Raw genomic sequence first — 14954 nt, forward strand, 5'->3', positions numbered from 1 at the left:
TGGGGTGATGTTCAGAGTCTATAGGTTTTAGGGTTCAGACCACCCAGGCCTCGAAACTCAACTCTGCTATTTTCAGTGGCTTTGTAAACTTGGGCAAGTTCATTAAGAGAGCGGAGCGTTGGACTCTTCATTTCAAAAATGGGAACAATAATAGTTCCTGCATCATAGGGTCACTGCAATGCAAAAGTAGATAATGCATGTGCAGTCTGGTATGTATAATAGGGACTTGACAAATATTTATTATCATATAAGACTAAAATAAATCCAAACTGATTTATTTCAAACTTCAAGCGCACCTTCAAAGTATATTTACTGCAAGGTGTGTGTATGGGGTAAGGCAGGGGTCGGGAACCTTTTTTGGCTGAGAGAGCCATGAACGCCACATATTTTAAAATTCCATGAGAGCCATACAACGACCCGTGTACATTACGCATTATCTGATAAAAATTTGATATTGTCCCGGAGGACAGCTGTGATTGGCTCCAGCCACCCACAACCATGAACATGAGCAGTAGGAAATGAATAGATTGTAATACAGGAGAATGTTTTATATTTTTAATGTTATTTTTTTTTAATTAAAGATCTGTCTGCGAGCCAGATGCAGCCATCAAAAAAGCCACATCTGGCTCGTGAGCCATAGGTTCCTGACCCCTGGGGTAAAGGAAGGAAAGACTTGAGTAGATCTACCAAATCGTCACATTAGAAGAGAGCCTCCCATTTCAATGAACCTTGAGTTGACCATCTTAGAGCATCCGGGACATTCAAGCCTACTTTCTAATAAAAGAATGGCAGGCATTCCTTAGCATGCCCGCGCCCCACCTTCCACGCACCCCTTCCCTACCTGGATGATGTTCCAGCACCTGCCTCTACCCCTGACGATTGATACCCATGGTATTACTCACCGTGAGGATGAACGAGGCAGGGGGAGACGGGTGCCTTTACTAGGGAAGCGGAGTGAAGGTGTGTCATCACTATGCCTTCGTGTGGGGGAGAGGTGTTTGAGAAGAGGGAGGAAGGCCGGTGCTGGGTTGGGATTTGTTTTGTTTGCATTTGTTTGGTGTTTTTTTTAATTATTTTTTTTTAACTGAGGTGAAAGTTACATAACAGACAATTCACTGCGTTTAAATGAAACAGTCCAGTGAGATGAGCACAGCGTGGTGCAATCACCTCCTCTACCTCATTCCAAAACATTTACAAGACCCCAGAAGGAAACTCCACCCCCATTTTAGGGTTCCCTCGCCGGGACCCTGGCATTCGACTTCTGTGGGCTCCTCCGTCTTTGGATATTTCCTATAACTAGAACCATACATTCAAGTTGATTACATTCTGAAAATAACCCCGGAGGCGGTCAGAAGCAAACCGTCCCTGTCCACACAGGCTGCAGGGACCCTCTCTGACGTCGATGTCACTGCAGCTTCAGTTCCTATAGTGCAGCCCATTGACGGGCTTCCCCGCAGAATCACCTGTTTCCCAATCAATACCAAGCTGCAAAGCAGACCAACACTTCTGGTCCAACTCAAGCAAACGATGGACCGTCTTAACATTTACAGTGACCAATTTCCATTGTGACGGAACCAAATGGATTTTTTCCACTCCTCCAGATGAGAGCCGGCTTAATGAATAAAAAGCAAATTGGGTTCAACCAAATGTTTTTCATGTAAATTCGAAAATACATTGCCCACTCTGAGTCATATAATGCCACAGCCTCTCAACCAGATGGAGAAACGCTCTCTGCCGAAGGAAGAGCCAGGCCCCCGCCTGCCCACACATCCTCTGTTGACTTAAATCACGGTCCTGTCAGCGCCACAGAACGCAGCTTAGAGAATGCGTTCCCAGCCAGCCCCCAACCAAGCCACATCCGTCCCGAGTGTTTACCAAGTGACGCGGGAAGGGGGCTATGGGTACTCCTGAAAGCCCACCCACCTTCCTCTACTTAGGAGTTTTCCAAATGAGCTTTGCATCAGAATCACCTGAGGAACTTAGCAAAACAGGTGCGTGGGACTCCAGCCCTATCAGCTCTGGTCCCTGGGACCGAGTCGGTGCGTGGGCCTCTGTACCTGCAGCAGGTGCGTCCACCTCTGGTCCCTGGGACCGAGTCGGGGCGTGGGCCTCTGTACCTGCAGCAGGTGCGTCCACCTCTGGTCCCTGGGACCGAGTCGGGGCGTGGGCCTCTGTACCTGCAGCAGGTGCATCCACCTCTGGTCCCTGGGACCGAGTCGGGGCGTGGGCCTCTGTACCTGCAGCAGGTGCGTCCACCTCTGGTCCCTGGGACCGAGTCGGGGCGTGGGCCTCTGTACCTGCAGCAGGTGCGTCCACCTCTGGTCTCTGGGACCGAGTCGGGGCGTGGGCCTCTCTGTACCTGCAGCAGGTGCGTCCACCTCTGGTCCCTGGGACCGAGTCGGGGCGTGGGCCTCTGTACCTGCAGCAGGTGTGTCCACCTCTGGTCCCTGGGACCGAGTCGGGGCGTGGGCCTCTCTGTACCTGCAGCAGGTGCGTCCACCTCTGGTCCCTGGGACCGAGTCGGGGCGTGGGCCTCTGTACCTGCAGCAGGTGCGTCCACCTCTGGTCTCTGGGACCGAGTCGGGGCGTGGGCCTCTGTACCTGCAGCAGGTGCGTCCACCTCTGGTCCCTGGGACCGAGTCGGGGCGTGGGCCTCTCTGTACCTGCAGCAGGTGCGTCCGCCGACCAGCCTGTCGGGGGAAATGAAGACATCCATTCTGAAGGCACGCAAGGAGAGGAACAGGGAGAACTCGTGTGGCCTTCCGTAGCTGTCAGAGACGCCAGGCTCACGCAGCTCTTCAACAGGACTCCCGTTCCTTATAATTAATTGCTCTTTGACTTAGAATCCTTCCGGAGTCCAAGTGACAAGGAACTCAAAAGGTGCTCAGTGTTAAACCTTGAACCTGGGTCTCCTGAGGATGGGGTGAAAAAGACAGAGCTGATTTCGGTGGCGAGACTAGTGGGCAGTGACAGAAGACGGGAGGAGGCTCTGCCGGCGGGGGGGGGGGGGGGCTCGAGCGTTCCCGGGGGCGGGAGGAGCAGGGCTTCGTGGCAGGCGGCCGGGTTTCTATTCTGGGTTCATTCGAGGGACTCGCTATGCGACCTTGGGCCTGTCACATTCCCTCAGCACTGCTGCCTCTCCATCTGTGAAATAAAGGCACGAGTGTCCGTCACACGGGCCCTCCCGGGGCGGGGAAGATTAATGAGGCGAAGTCTGCAAAGTGTGTGGAACACCAGGCGACAAAGGGCACAGGAAGCGCGGAGTAGATGGTGGCCGGCCCCTCCCCACACAGACGCACTTCTTTGCCTTTGAGAAACTCTCTCTGCTCCAAGTGAGGCCCACAGACCAGCCGCCGCAGCTGGGAGCCCCGTCAGAAATGCAGCCTCTCAGGCCCCGCCCCGGACCAGCTGAATCAGACAGACACCCTGAGGCGGAGCCCGGCTATCTGTGGTTTAACAGCCCTCCGAGGACTCGGGTGCTGGCTCAAGTGTCTAGCAATGTCAAGTGGCGAGGAGCAAGGAGCAAGCCGGATAAATCCCCGACATCCAAGGAGCTGACATTCCAGCTTGGGTTAGGAGAGGGAAAATGAACACATGAGTACGAATTTTGGAGAGTGCTCAGTACAAGGGAGCACATCTCTCGGCGAGATGGTGGCAGTCTAGCATAATAGATAAGTCACCGGACTCCAGACACACAGGTCGTAGGTTCAAGCCCTAGCTTGGAAATGACTAAAATCCTCCCGCTGACTTGGTTTTTCTCATTTGCAAAATGGGGATAATGCAGATCTCTCTAGAGCAGAGCTTGTCATACTTTTGCATTCCTAAGAGTCACCTAGAGAGTTTGCTCAAAACACAGTCGGCCGGGCCCGCCCCCATCTCCGAGACTCTGATCCAGGAGCTCTGGGTAGGACCTGAGCGTCTGCCTCTGTACATTACAGGTGTGCAGACCATACGTGGAGTCACACTTCTGTAGAGGAAGGCGTCCAAAATGGCAATGCCCATTCACGTTACCCGGGGATCGCACTCGACGGCAGGTGCTGGTTCCGTAGGTCAGGGGAGGGGTCTGAGCTGCCTTCCTAGCTCCCAGGTGCAGCGATGGACCCAGCCAACCACACATGCTCTGAGGGCTAAGATTAGTGTATGAGACACAAAATAGATGACCAAATAGATGATCCATTATAGTATTTCTTCATGCTCTTATAACACCCTTAATTTTATACAGTGACAGTGATAAATAGAGGCCAGCGGTTAGAATTTTAAACATCTTCACTTGGTAGATGATCAAGTTGACGACACTGTGTCAAACCCAATGAGAAGGTTCTATTGGTTCATCATCAAAGAGCTTCCAGATCGAAACCAGAATGTCCTCACAGGCCACCATAGGGGAAGAGAATTCACCAAGCCGTGGTGTTTCGCTCTGGAATTCTAAATCCTTGATGACATGTTAACCAACTACAGGTCGAGTTCCGCGGAGGACGGGAAGGGAATCAACAGTCCTACAAGAGAGTTTCAGAAGCCGCTACGATGGCTACATAAACACACCTCCACCCAATAACTTTTGAGAACAAATCCATTGCAGTACTCATGGTCCTAAATAATGCACGCACTCATTTGGGAGACAGTTTTCAGAAGGCTTTATCCATTTGTTTCTGTTTGTTTCGTTTTGAGTTTCTTTCTTTTCCTCCTCTGTCCCTGTCTTCGGGGCAGAATTTCTCGCCTCGCTCCAGGAACAATTAGCAGAACAGCGCTGCTCTCCCGGGACTCGCTTCCATCAGGTTATAAATAACTTCGGCACAAAAACTAAGAGCACATATAAAAGCGATGACAAGGTCGTTTACCATGAACAAGCCGTGTTCCGTTGCCATGGCAACATGGTGCCAAAGGCAAATGCCATATGATGATGTTTCCCTTATATCCCCCCCATCATCTTATACCCCCAACGTGCCAGCTCTGGCACAGGGCAGGCTTCTCTGCTTTGAAAACCCTTCTCCACTGGGGCTCGAGCGACTGGGATAGGAGACCCCCAGTTCTGAAGGCAGGGAGCCTGGCAGAAGACCCTGTCTGGAGAGACCACAACTCTCTCAGTGACCGTGGGCGTACACTTTCTCACTATCCCTGTGAAAACCCGAGTCTCGGTAACAATCCCAAACTCAGGCAATTCATTCGTCGCTCCTCAACCCTATTCACTTCTGGACTGGCCCTGCCATCTCCCCTCGCTGGGTGTGTGTGTGTGTGTGTGTGTGTGTGTGTGTGTGTGTGTGTGTGTGTTTCGCTTTCAGAAGAGAAGCCCAGAGCGGGACTAATCCGCGGTAGAGGGAAGAAGGTGCTGGCTGGCTCTGAGCTCCTGGTGAAGGCAGACACTGTCTACCAGGTGCTGCCGGTTTGAGGTGTCTGCCTCCTGAACGGGCTGTGAGGAGGACTCGGGAGGCATCTAAAGCCCCAGGCTCCCATCTGCCCCACCTCAAGGGCAAGGACCTCGCTGGTGGGGAAGGGAAGGTGGCTGAGTGTCTTAATAGCACTCTCAGAGGTGGAGGAGCTGTTCTCCACGGTCCCTACACTGCTTAGAAACCCAGGAAGGGTTGAACACCTGGACTTCGCTTATGTGTATATCCACTTTTAAATACTACTTTATGTTTTATGTAAAGTAATAAAAATTACCTTAACTGTTTTACTTTGAAAGGAATCCAAATCTATGTAACCTCTTTAAACCTGATTTCTGATATATAAGTGGATAGATGTATGGAAGGAAAAAAGAAAGAAAGGGAGGAGGGAGGGAGGAGGAAGGGAGGAGGGAGAGAGGAGGAAGAGAGAAGGAAGGGAGGAGGAAAGGAGGAGGAAGAGAGAAGGAAGGGAGGAGGAAGGGAGAAGGAAGGGAGGAGGAAGGGAGGAGGGAGAGAGGAGGAAGGGAGAAGGAAGGGAGGAGGAAGGGAGGAGGAAGGAAGGAGAAAGGGAGGAGGGAGAGAGGAGGGAGAGAGGAGGAAGGGAGGAGGAAGGGAGGAGGAAGGGAGAAGGGAGAAGGGAGGGAGGAGGAAGGGAGAAGGAGGGAGGAGGAAGGGAGAAGGGAGGGAGGAGGAAGGGAGGAGGAAGGGAGGAGGAAGGGAGGAGGAAGGGAGAGGGAAGGGAGGAGGAAGGAAGAAGGAAGGGAGGAGGAAGGGAGGAGGAAGAGTGGAGGAAGGGAGGAGGAAGGGAGGAGGAAGGGAGGAGGAAGAGTGGAGGAAGGGAGGAGGAAGGGAGGAGGAAGAGTGGAGGAAGGGAGGAGGAAGGGAGGAGGAAGAGTGGAGGAAGGGAGGAGGAAGGGAGGAGGAAGGGAGAGGGAAGGGAGGAGGAAGGAAGAAGGAAGGGAGGAGGAAGGGAGAAGGAAGGGAGGAGGAAGAGTGGAGGAAGGGAGGAGAGAGGAGGAAGGGGGAAGGAAAGAAAGAGAGACAGACGAACTTCCCATGTTGAAAGGTTCTACTGGGTGTTTGGCTCACAACAACTTCATGATGTTGATGCTGTCATTATTTCCAACTTGCAGATGGGGAAACTGAGACAAAGACAGGTTAAGACACAAAGCTCATGATCTTACACGGCTAGAGCAGCACCCGGAATAAGAGCCAGAAGTAGCTTAACTCCAGAGCTCTTAGCTCTGACCTACCTGCTTCAAAAGTAGCCCTTTCTTTTATTTATCCTAAAATAACTCCTTTCAAGCTTCAGACCGAAGGCTCGCCATGGTCAGTATTCTAGCACCTAGTGTGCCTGTAGGTTTCTCCCTTGGGGCCTCTGCAGTCAGATGAATTCTGCCTCTCTCTGTGAGTCCAGGTGGCTTGCGTGTTACCTAGAATCTGCTCCCTCTCTGACTTGCGTGTTACATAGAATCTGCTCCCTCTCTGACTAAGTATCTGCTTGTTACCGGAAAATGCCAACCGGGGTTAAAAGCAACGGAACGGATGATGGCCCTCTTCTCGCAGTCACACCTCATGGTCTCCCTCCCCTCGGAGCGGTGACTCAGAGAATGACGAAATGAAAGAATGCTACCCAAGGGAAATGTCTGGCTTTCCTCCCCCACGGCAAGCACATCGAGGAACAGTCTGCCCCTGCGACGGAGTTAGACATGTCATTGGGACACAGCTTAGGTCATAGCTAGAGGCCCATTTACACAGCGGGTTGCTTTCCCGTGTACTTCCTAGGCCTCTCTGATGCCAGCACTGGGTGAGGAATCTGGAGGGTGACTAATTTAAAAAGCAAATTTAAAAAACCCTCTACAGACCACCCATTACCTAAAAGGGGGCGGGGCATGGCTTGATCTGTTAGCAAAGCAAGACGGGGCTAAGGCAGAGGGGAGTAACAACCTCTCCAAGGGCTCGCGGGACTCAGGACCCCAGACCCTTTGTTTGTATTTGTTATCACCATATGACCACATTTTAATTACAATTACAACCAAATACATTTTCTTTGTTAATAAAATATAGATGAGATTCAAGTTCCATTGGATCACTATCCTGAACCCCCCCACACCCTAACTCCTCCAACCTGAAAATAAAATACCAGAATATCCGGGACCCTTCCCGACTCTTCCTCTAGACATATGCATGTATTACGTCGTTAAGTAGATCATTTTCTACTATGTATTAAAGAGTAACACGCTGTTTATTTTAATTGGTTTATAAAAATCCTAACCCCTGAAGGCTTAACCCCGTCCGCTCTCCTATAATATACGCAGCGGAGATTTCGATGCCGGCCTCTTTTCATGGGTATCCAACCCACTTCCTGGCAGCTTGACCTCCAGAACTGTAATATAATAAATTTGCATTCTTGTAAGCCACAAAGGTGGTAATTTATTACAGCAGCGAAAGGAAACTAATTCGCCATCTAGGCCTTTGAAAGTTAAGAGGATTAAGCGAGCTGATTTATGGGACGTGGATGGCGCCTTAGGAAGGGCTCACCATGGTTGTTCCCTTAATTTCTGGAAACTGTCAAGTCTGAAGTCAGCAAGGCGTTCACCTCCCTTTCCGGTGACTTAAACCTGTTTGTGCATCGTCATTACCGCAGGCCTTACCCCCCAAAACATATACTCGACCCAGTCCTCAAGTGACCATTGATTAAATCATTAGCTGATGAGGCCAAAGACAGTCCCAAGAACATTTGCATTCAAAGAACAAATACACTGAGTCACTCCACTTAAAATCTTTAAGTTGTTCAAGGTACCTGACAGATCTCAGTCTAGGATTTACAACGCCTTCCAGCATCCAGTCCCTACCAACTTCTAGACCCACCGTTCCTCCGCTCTCCCCCACACGCTCTCCATGTAGGTGCAGGTCATCTACAGCAGTGGTCCCCAACCTTTTTTTGGGCCACGGACCGGTTTAATGTCAGAAAATATTTTCACGGACCAGCCTTTAGGGTGGGACGGATAAATGTATCACGTGACCAAGACAAGCGTCAAGAGTGAGTCTTAGACGGATGTAACAGAGGGAATCTGGTCATTTTTAAAAATATATATATCGTTCAGACTTAAATATAAATAAAACAGAAATAATGTAAGTTATTTATTCTTTCTCTGCAGACCGGTACCAAATGGCACACAGACCGGTACCGGTCCGCGGCACAGGGGTTGGGGACCACTGATCTACGTGACTAAATGTTTCCTAACGCATCCCAATCTCCTATTCCTTTGAACCTTTGCCTGTGTTGTTCCCTCGGCCTGTGTTGTTCCCTCGGCCTCCTCAATCCATCTGTCCATCTCTCCAAGTCCTATTCATTCCTCAGCAGTGAGCTCAGTCACCACAAGGGGCCTTCTTTAATATTTGGCTGCTCCAGTAAATTAGGATCCACCTCCTCCGCCCTCTGATAGCACAGAATCCAGGTTTTGGTTTTAGCAGTTCTCACGCCACATTACCACGGGTCAGCTGCTGGTCTCTTCCCGTAACTAGTCCTTAGTCTCAATGTCCTTTCAGGGTCATGGAGCCTTTTGAGGATCTGAAAAGTGAGACCCCATCTTTAAGAAACTACACACACATAGTTTTTATATATAACAAATAATAGTTTACAAATAATTTCAGGGGGTTCATGAATCCTCAAAAGCCTTGAACTTCAGTATGCACGCACGCACACAAACACACACACACACACACACACACAAATTTTTCTTTAAGTATTAAAATGTGAGTGCTCCTAGAAGAAACAGCATCCAACATGTGGCCTGGTACAGAGCTGGTACTCAATAAACGTTGGTCGGATGGATGGATGGATGGATGGATGGATGGATGATAAGACTATGAATTATTAATTTCTATGTGTATAAATCATGGGAAAGACTCATCTAGAGAATTTCTCCTAATAAATAGACAAATGAGGATTGTGAAACCACATCAGAGAACATGATTAATCACACTTCTACGGCTAATCACATTTGTGTGACAAAAAGGCATCTGTGAAAAATACCCTTATTGACAACATAGTCCATATTGTTCGGTAGTTTCAGAAATGTTTCTGAGAAAAACAGATACGGTCCATCTGATACAACCAGGCTGAAAACGAAAAACCAAACAAAAACCAGTAGCTAGGAGAGAAATGTTCTGGTAGGGCAAGTCAGAGGACTAGGTCTACAACTCTCATTACAGACCAGGAGGTTGAATTAATAAGAACCCCTTCTCTCCAAAATTCACATGCGAAAAGGTTTGTTGCGGTCGATCTAGGAATTGTAAAACATTGTGGAAATGAGCTTGGTTTAGAGAAAAAGTTAAACAGAGACACAGTCTTTCCCCCACCCCCTCTCAGAAACAAGCTAACTAGACCACAAAAGGATTCAGTTGACTGTTATGCATCCCTACCATGGAGTGCTATGAAGCTATTTAAAATATTCCATTTTGGAAGAACAATAAATGGCCTGTGCTATCTTAAGTAAAGACAAAACAGCCCACAGCAATACCAAATTTTCAAATATGTACGTGCATGTAGCAAAAAAGGCTAGAAAATGTTAGCAACGGTTACTATGGATGCTGGAATCACCACTGAATCCTGAACTGTTGTATCACATCTGTACCTATTTCTATATACATACATAGGTACATACAACATGTACAGTAAACATACATTTGAATGTGGCTGTTAAATTAAAACTTTAGTTAACCAAAAACCTACCTGGGCACATGCTTTCACAGCCACAAAAATCTGGATGGGTGGATTATGTTTTCATTCTAGCCCAAAGGAAAGTCTTTTCATTAGACCTAAGTTCCCCTCAAAATGTGCCGCTGTTCACCTGGCATCAGTTCCAAAGTCAGAATACCTAGGGAGAGTCAAACTATTCTCCTAAGTCTAGACTTTCATCTCATAATCTAAATTTGGTGACAACATCTGGATTTCTGTCAAATTTGCCTCTCTTCCTTCCAGGGCATTTGGATGTCTTGCCCTTTCTCTCCGCATCACCGCTCAGTCTGAGCCTGCTGGGCACTGGGGGCTCTCCTGCAAGGTCTGTCGTGACTCCGTCCCCGGGTCTGTGTATTCCTAGCCATTATACCCGATCACCCCGTGAACATCAGAAAGACTTAATGAGCAAAGTCCCTAATCCAGAATGAATTGTCTCTTTGTGTTCCATTCATCTGAATGATGCTTTAGGGAAGAGTACTCGAATTGGGAATTATTCAGTTGAATTTAATAAACATCTGTTGAGTATCTCCTTTGTGCAAGGTGACGGAATGGATTTAGACACCTGTTTCGATCCAACACAAAAGAGATAGTGCCCTTTGAAATGCATTTTTTTTATGGAGAAATAATCAGTGAGCTCCCTGAAACGTGTTCAGACAGAACGAGAAGGGGAATAAACCCCCTACTCCGAGTAGATTTACCCTCAGCCAAGTGCGTAGGACTATTCCATGTCACGTCCTAATGACTCTGTACCTCCTTCTGGTTTACATTTAAGCAGAAATTCAAAGAACACTCAGAGCTCAATGGGCTGGAATGCTGAGGCCGCAAGCACTATCCAAGGGTAGGGGAAGGAAGAGTTCACCCTTGATTTCTCCGCAGAGCACCCTCAGAATTGATAAAGGCTCAATAGAGTCAGTGCGGGAGGCAGACGGCTTGTGTGAGGACTCGAAGCACTGGGTGTGTAGGACCGAGCGAGGAGTGAACGACGTAACTCTTGGAAGGCACTTATGGCAAATGGTGCAGAGCGCTTCGCATCCAACAATTCAATTTTAAAATTCAATTCCACTAAATGTGTTTGCTTCTTATTAGGTAAGAATCAGTACTTCTGTCTTACAAAGGAGGAGAGGGAAGGTCAGAGGAAGTAAATGCCTCCGTCAAGGCAACTTACCCTGGGGAAGGCGGGATTTAGGGTCTGTTGTATCCAACACCCCCTTCGCACAGGCGCCCTCGACTGCGGCTTCCGCCACCTGTCTGCAGGTGGCCAGACGGAGCCGAGGGAGCTAAAACCCCACTACAGCCTGAAAGTAACACTTAGGACCAAGAGACTCGTATGTGCGAAGCGGGCAGGTCTCCCCATAGGAGAAGTTCTGGGTCTGAGCATTATGAGGGAAGGATGTGAACAGCGAGAGACGAGAAGCCCCTGGCCGGAGCACTCACTATCCTGGCCCAGTACTGCGCCTGAAAATATTATCTGAACATGTCAATGTATGTAGCAAGTGAGCTCAGGGTAGCAGGGAGTTCTGACAAGTTGACTAGGGGAAAGGAAAGCGTTTCTGCAAATGAATTCTGATCACTATCGAGCCTTTTTTCCCCTCCAAGAAACACAGTGGAAACTGAGATACCATCTCAGAGTCGTTATCTGGCCATTAGCCACTTCAAGTCAAATAAATAGTTCAAGGTCAAAATGAATTAGTCACTCCGTGTCTCAGACTCCCCAGCTGAGGAGTTCCCAGGTGTCTGTCCTGGAGAATCCCACGGAGAAGAAAGCCAGTCCTTCCTTCCTTCTGTGATGTCTGGGAACGTCTGACCTTAGCTCCTAACCAAGGAGTCCGGATACTCACAGAAACAAAGGAAGAGCAGGCTAATCTTGCCACTGTGTCAGTGAGTGTTTTTATAAAGGGAGTATCAAACCAGGACAGAGTCCTTTGTCCTTTGAAGACTGAAAGACTTCAGAAATAATAATAATGGGGGAGGGGGACGAAACACTGTAAAGTTCTGAGCACTGTGAAAAAACACTTAAGTAAGATTGCAATCACTCTTCAGAAGGGGCGGTGTTACGATGTGCCCCGTTTACAGATGGGAAAACTGAGGACTTGAGGATTAATTAGCTTGTCCTAGACCGGAGGGCATCGTGTGGCAGAGCTGGGACTTCTTAACCATTATACACTACTGAACTTAAGCTCTTTTGGCTGATTTTCTAAAATTTAGCATTTTGAACAATGAAGCTGAAAGGGAATCGCTACAGGCTTCTTTGGGAGATTTCCTCGTGACCTACCCTACAAATAAATTTCAGTTTCCACTCAGTCCACTTTTCCACTTAATGACTGCCGGTATCTATTGGGGGTCAAGAGGATGGGAGGGTGGCGGAAAGAAGTTCTTCAGAGCCAGAAATCAAACCAAAATGGGGAAGAAAGCACGGACCAACACCTGGCTGAAAGAAAAGTCAAATTTAAACAGCTTCTCTAGGGGCCCGTATTTTAAAACTGAATGAACCTCTAAATCTCCATAAATGCCTGTGGCTACAACTAATATAGCACATTTCACATTAGCATAAAATTATTTTCTGATGTGTCTGTCTCCCACTCTTGAGAATGGCAATTGAGGGACTATAATCACCAGTGGCACTGGGGACCCTGCAGGGAGGGACTGCTATGTGACAGGTTTTGCTAAGTGCTTCATACACCATCATCAGGATTTGGGCTAGGAAGCCAAAGTACATGACTTTGATTGGCCTTGGTGCACCCAGCTCTGCGGGGTGGACCTTTCTGGGGGGCTGCCAACAAAGCAGCCATCCCCAAGGGCGTTCCTTCCTCCTGGCTCAGTCCAGAGTGAGTACCCTCTGTGGGCTCAGAGCAGGCGGCCCCTTCCCAGGGAGGCGGATTTGATTCATGGAAGCACAGATCACTCCATTCCTGTTGCCAGTGATTGGATTAGGCATGAGCATGTGATGCAAAGTGGACCAGTAATAGTAACAAGATTTTGCCCAGAGCTTTGGGGAAAGGTTCCCACCCACCCCGAGCTGAGGGTGAGGAGAAAAGTGCCTTTCTTGTCTTTGATTGCAGTTGGATGAGGACATGATGCCTGGAGCTGTGGAAGCCATCTTGTAACAAGAGGGCACAAATCTGAGGGTCCCTAGGCTGACGCTGGGGAGATGAGAAGACGTGAAGCTCTCGGGATTCTTGAGGAAATCTCTGCTCTGCTAAATTAAGCAGTCACAAGCCTGACCTGTGGTGGCACAGTGGATAAAGCGTTGACCTGGAACGCTGAGGTCGCCGGTTCAAAACCCTGGGCTTGCCTGGTCAAGGCACATATGGGAGTTGAAGCTTCCTGCTCCTCCCCCCTTCTCTCTCTCTCTCTCTCTTTCTCTCTCTCTCTCTCTCTCTCTCTCTCTCTCTCTCCTCTAAAATGAATAAATTAAGCAGTCACAAAGTCTAACCTTCAGGAATGGTTATGTGAGATAATTCCTGTAGAGCAGAATCCTCTTTAGTGGGTCTCCCCCCCAAAAAAAAAAAAGAATTGGGCACCTGAAACCTGTATAATTAAGTTAATCAGTGTCAGCCCAATAAAATTCAATTAAAAAATTAAAATAAAACAAAATCATAGAAAAAATATAAAAAAGAAAAGAAAACCCTCCGGGCAGATAAACTGTGCTTAACCTTAGTCTTTTAAAATTTCTACTTTCTGATGATTAAATGGGGATAATCACCGGACACAGTTCATAGGAATGGTTTGAGGATTGAATAGAAAATGGGGCAGGTCCCCCAGATCGGTCTCTTGCTTCAACACAGTTTGGACGGAGCAGCCCCAGGGACCCCCCTTCTCCCAGCCTCCGACCACCCTGCCACCTCTCTTCCCGGAACCACCTTCGGAACCAGCTCAGACATCCTCAGCCTCCAAGACTGGCCAACACCGGTTCTTGACCTAAACTCCATTTTGCCCAACAACCAGGAGCTCCCAAACTCGTCAGTTATTTCACGGAGGAGGAAGCTGCCGTCAGCCGCCTGGTCCCCCTGCACCTGCAGCCCCCCACCCCCACCTACCTCTCTCTGGGCTTCTGTTTCGACTTTGACAATGTGGTCCTGGAGGGCGTGGGCCACTTCCTCCGGGAGTTGGCCGAGGAGACGCAGGATGGCGCTGAGCGTCTCTTAAAGGTGCAAAACCAGCACAGTGGCTGCATTCTCTCCCAGCACGTGCTGAAGCCTTCCCAGGATGAAGGTGACTTCAGGATGCTCGGGAAGCCACCACCATGGCCATGGAGAAGAACCTGAACCAGGTCCTTTTGGATCTGTGGGCCCTGGGTTCTACTGCACAGCCCCTCAGCTCTGTGACTTCCTGGAAGACCACTTCCTGGGTGAGCAGGTGAAACTCATCAAGGAGACGGGCGACCACATGACCCACCTTCGCAGGCTGGCCGGCCCCTGGGCTGTGCTGGGCGGGTGTCTCTTCAAAAGGTTCACCCTCAAGCACAACTAGGCGCCTTTGGAGCCCAGAGGCCTTTGAGGGGTCCCTCTGGGTCCCCCTGGTGTCTGGCTTTTGCCTCAGCCTCTTCCTGAAATCATTAGGCATCTTTTTAACCACTGTCGAGCCCTCTCCCTTGCTTTGGACCAAATGGAAATAAAGCTTTGTGCAAGAAAAAAGATGAGAGAGAGAGAGAGAGAGAGATAATAGAAGTACATTACTTAATGCACTGACATTAACAAGTGAGCAACAAATGGTAACTATTGTTGTAATGATGTCATTGCTTCCCACAACAGCATCTGAATCAGGAACTACTGTTAATTCCCATTTTACAGATACGGAGACTAAGGGTAGGAGGGTGTAAGTAACTTACT

The 14954-nt window shown here is 48.9% G+C and overlaps 1 pseudogene; it reads left to right on the forward strand.

Moving 5' to 3' along the window:
* Positions 1 to 8937: 8937 nt before the first annotated feature.
* LOC136404333 (ferritin light chain pseudogene) lies at positions 8938 to 14595 on the forward strand (annotated as a pseudogene).
* Positions 14596 to 14954: the final 359 nt, after the last annotated feature.

Source organism: Saccopteryx leptura, chromosome 4, assembly GCF_036850995.1.
Source record: "Saccopteryx leptura isolate mSacLep1 chromosome 4, mSacLep1_pri_phased_curated, whole genome shotgun sequence".
NCBI classification, from domain to species: Eukaryota; Metazoa; Chordata; class Mammalia; order Chiroptera; family Emballonuridae; genus Saccopteryx; species Saccopteryx leptura.